The sequence below is a fragment of the Capricornis sumatraensis genome, chromosome 3, assembly GCF_032405125.1.
Source record: "Capricornis sumatraensis isolate serow.1 chromosome 3, serow.2, whole genome shotgun sequence".
In the NCBI taxonomy this organism is placed as follows: Eukaryota; Metazoa; Chordata; class Mammalia; order Artiodactyla; family Bovidae; genus Capricornis; species Capricornis sumatraensis.
Window position 1 is genome coordinate 86,095,238 of NC_091071.1, and position 4,903 is coordinate 86,100,140.

At 38.8% G+C, this 4,903-nt stretch overlaps 1 pseudogene; it reads right to left on the bottom strand.

Annotated features, from left to right (window-relative positions):
* Window positions 1-1,617: 1,617 nt before the first annotated feature.
* Window positions 1,618-2,741, bottom strand: LOC138076945 (lysocardiolipin acyltransferase 1 pseudogene; annotated as a pseudogene).
* Between the last annotated feature and the right edge of the window lie 2,162 nt (window positions 2,742-4,903).

Genomic DNA, 4,903 nt, shown 5'->3' on the forward strand with positions numbered 1-4,903 from the left:
AATACTGGAGTAGGTTGCTGTTTCCTTTTCCAGGGAATCTTCCAGACCTAGGGATCGAACCCACGTCTTCTGCATCACAGGCGAATTCTTTATCACTGAGACACAAGGGAAGCTGTGGGGTCGAAGTCATTGTTCAGTAAAAATGTGATGTAATTAATGAGAAAGTATTCTTGCCAAGAGTACACGAAGCAAGAAACAGCATTGTAGACTGATTCATGGTAGAAATAAGCGGACAGGTTTGCTTAAGAGCTAAAGATTTTTTTAACTGCCCCATATTTTCTGCTGCTCTGACTTGCATTCCCATTATGATTAAAAAAGAAAAGTAGTTGCAGGACTCCAGTGGAGTAGAAACAATGTCCACAGGTTTCTTTGCCTCAGAAGGAGCTGGTGCTTTTGGTTTGCTGGATTTTCCATCGCCTCAAATGGCTGTTTGCCTAAAAAATTACTATTGGTCAAAAGCGGGTTTCAATTTTACCAATGAAAGAAGTCTGGAACTAAGAGATCTCTCACTGTCATAAAAAAGGGCTCCACTTTGGTTTTAAGAATAAAATTTGTCAAAGATATAAGAATAGAATAATGTAAGTTAAACCATAGGGCCTATTCTGCAAGCATGTTATTATTGCTGTTTTAATGGCAGAAATTAGACACCCAGGCATGTATAGAAAACACAATGACCTTACCTTTTTGTGGCAGATTTTAAATATTTCAGCTAAGATGCAACTGCAAAAGAGAGTTTCTGATAGCAGTAACAGAACATTCTTCTATGCTTTCCTTTAAAAAGGTAGTGGCTTGATAAATACTGTTTTTAATGCAAAAAAAGCAACACCTGACAACAGGCTGTAAAGAAACTAGCACTAAGCAGGCAGGATTATGCAGAAACAAAGAACTAAACTGTATGGATTCCTAGCTTGAAAAATTCAAATTAAGGTTTCTGAGTGGAGAGCCGGTGGTTGCTCTTTGTGTCTCATCTAGGGTTTATTTTCCTAGGTTTATTTTCCTCATGACCCAGGTGGTCTTCTGACATCTAGCTCAGTGCAAGGCTAGATGCAAAGATTTTATGAACAATGAAGGGCTTCCTATCAGAATTTTATTCAGCTTAAAGACAAAGTGTTTGTTTTCTGGTATTAAGGCAGAATGCAAGGGTTTGAGTGGCATAGAAAGGAATGTGGGGACAGTACCAAGAGGAGTCAAGAGGAAGGACCTTCATCTCCATGGTTAAGTGCCAGCACTTGATCTGGCTGGTGCACAGGAGCCCCAAATCTGCCTCTTGTCTGGGAGTTGTTGGAAAGTTTGATTGGGCCTTTAACACAGTCTTGTGTGTACCATGTCTGCTAACAGCCTGATGATTGTTTACTAATATTCTGGCTTGTATTCCTTCACAGTGATTGCTCCCTGCTACAGTGTTGAAATTACATTCAGAGATGTAAAAAATATATATATATATATGTATATATATATAGCAATATTTTCCAACTAAATTAAGGGAAAATATTTGTAGCAAATAACAATAGTAGTGAGAAATATTTGACATAGTAGTGCAAAAATGCATCACAGTTTACAAAGGCTTAAAACATTTCCAAAATATCCCTAAGCTTTTACACTGTGAACCTTAGAATCTTACTCATTTTTCTTTGCACTTAAACATGGGTGTTTGTCTAAACAATGGTAACATGCAAGTCTGATGACCTCTAGTCCATCAAATATTCTCTCCTGCAGCACAGAGGTGATGGTGATTATAAAATATCACTGGACAAACTGTACAAATAGATGAGCAGGTACATTGCAGTACTGAGCAGGGTCCAGTACAGTAGGAGAACAATTTGACCACAAGGACCCTGGGCTCAGACTTGCAAGCTGGAATGGCAGTCTGTCTCATAAAGTTAAATGTCTTTTCTCCTTAATAGAAGGAGCACAGCTTCTCTTCTTTCTCCTCCCACCATTTTTGGCACCAGAGCTGGAGGTCCTCCTTGGACGTGGGGAGGATATCCATTGGGTATCAGTGGACGTGGAAGTGGATTTCCTTGAGAGAGTCCCTGAGGAGGAAGCGCCTCTCTGAAGAATGTTGTGAGGGTATGTCACCTTGATGTCACGGGCAGCATCCAGGTTCTTAGATGGTCTACTACAAAAGTAAAGCTGTAGCTTTTGGATATAAGACATATTCATATTTCTGAAGTCCAGTCTTTTCAACAAATTTATTATTTCAAGCCATGCTATTTTCTATGAGATCAGTCCCTTCTGGGAATATGAGGAGCTGAAGTGGTTCACCGATATCACAAAAATAATCATGTCTTAGAATAACTCTTGCCATCCTTCCATTTCCTCTGAATGAAGATATAGGCACCATCCTGCATGGCCCAACCAAATCCAGGGACACATTTGAGACTGGCTTTGAGGTAAATTTTCTCTAATCTGAAATAGCTATATCTCATCAGACAATTCCACAGGAATATCCAGTCCACTTTTGCCCAGTGATTCATGATAATAAAACGTCTTTCTCCAGGAACAAATGCATTACCTATTATAAAAGTGATTATTACAGGTGATGCATTTAACAAATGCATTACCTCCAGCAATGCCACAGGTAGTGTGAGCCGAGTTGCCACAAGGCAGTTGTTGATCCAGCAATACCATGATGGGTTTATAAACATCAAAGGTGAACAAGGATCCCGCATGAAAATGCTTCCAAAAAACCTTCCCCCAAATAGAGCGACTATAAAATAAATCCCTCTCCATGACACCATGATTATTCTGAAGTGAGCCCTTAATCAGACAGATGAATTGTAAACTTCTTCCAGTCTGTGTTTTGCCTTTCAGGCTCTCTGTGGTGCCTTAGGTGATTCTTCCCTTGGAGTGGCTTTCCTCCACTGGGCTTCCTTTACACTAGACTTTGTTGACTTTGATATAATTAAGTTTTCTGTAGTAGCAGAAATCAGAAAACTAGAGGCTTCTGTTAAGCCTGGTGCTATTATACCTTATTTGACCCAATAGTTCTCAAAGGGTTTAAAATTCTCCCCAAACTCAGTAACAAAGTACTCACTACTCTATTATTTTTCCTAAATAAACAGTATCCCTGGGTCTGGAAGATCCTGTGGAGAAGGGTATGGCAACCCACTCCTTATTCTTGCCTGGAGAATCCCATGGACGGAGGAGCCTGGCAGGCTATAGTCCATAGCGTTGCAAAGAGTCAGACATGACTGAAGCGACCCAGCACACACGCACATCTCCATTCACATAGTTACCAAAAAGCCAAAACAAACAAATGAAACACCTTCGTATTCTCTTTACTTGCTCAGCAGGTGCTCCCCTCCTCTAACCCATTATTCTTCACATCCAGTCAATCTTCCATTCTGCCTTCAACATGTGTGGTGGACTGTGAACTGTACTTCATCACAGTTAATGACCTGGCTTACTCCCTCGCCATCTCTCATGCCATCTCTTGTCTGGAGCATGGAAACTACCCTTAACTGGTCTCTTCCTTACATTCTGTCTTTGACCCTGTCACCGACAAAGGCCCCTCTTCAGGATATGAAGTTGATCATGTTACTCACCTGATTAAGATCCTTCTGTAGGTCCCATTGCCCACAGGATAGACACTCTTTTAGCTGAGAATTCACAATCTGGCCCTAACCTTTCCTGTCTTCTCTCTCAGCAACATCTGCAAAACTCTGGTCTGAGCCCAATGAGTGCCTTCTCACTCATCCTAACTTCGCACTGCTTTCTTTTTTGGCTTGAAGCCCTTTCTCCCTTTATCCCACAGACAGTTCCCTTCCTTTCTTTCAGAGGACCACCCCAGCAGAAGCAGCTGTTCCCTTGTATGTGTTCATTTAAGTTTCATGTTCATATAATCAAAGAAGTCTTTGCCAAACTCAGGTAACAAATATTTTTCTTCTTTGTTTCCCTCTAGAAATTTCTTTTTTTTTTAGATTCCACACTTATTAAATATTTGATTAATTTTTGTAAACAATGTGAACTATGGATTGAAGCTCTTTTTTCTCTTCTTTGTCTTCATCTTCTTTATCATGTTCATACAAAACTATATTTTTTGCCTCATTATTTTAAAAAATCCTTTGTCTATCAAGTTATCTCTGAACCTGGTCAAAAATCAGTTGTCTAAATATATATGGATTTATTTCTGGGTTCCCTGCTCTCTGATACCAATACCACACTCCCTAAATTACTGTCATTTAAGTCTTAACATCCACTAATATTAATCCTCCAACTTTTTATTTTTTTCAAAGATGTTTTGTCCTTTGGTTTTCCTTATAAATATTAGAATCTACACGTTGATTTCTAAAACAACTTTTTTTCTTGGATTTTGATTAAGATGGCGTTGAATCTGTATATTTATTTGGAGGGAACTGTTAATAACATCTTAACAGTATTGAGTCTTTCAACTAGTTAAAGATCATTTTTAAAGCTCATTTAAATTTCTCCCAGCAATATTTTGTAGATTTCAGTGTGTATACAGATCTTGGCTGTTTTTTTTTTCAGATTTATCCTTATCTGGTTAAAAGACTGCATGAAAGTGAAAACTAGTTTTCTGAGACATGAGAACTATAGGCTTGACCATATAGTAAAAGCAAGGAGCCACACTTCAGCACACTACAGACAGTGGTATATAAAATAAGACAGTAGAGTCTTCTGAAAAATGACTGTGGTTCATGTTGATAGAATTGCCAAGAGTAGGCTGGATGGGTGGTGGCAGGCTTATGATTGGAATCAGTCTTGTTAAGGATTTACAATAAAACTGGTCAAAAGTGAATAAAGTCTAGGAATCTGTTCTGCATGGACTGTTAATTTTTTTTTTTTTTGTAGTGATAACGTTAAAACTTTTAGGCTGGTCTGAAATGACTACTCATGTCTCCTTGACACTTTCAGATAGATACACTGTTTATTTCAGTAT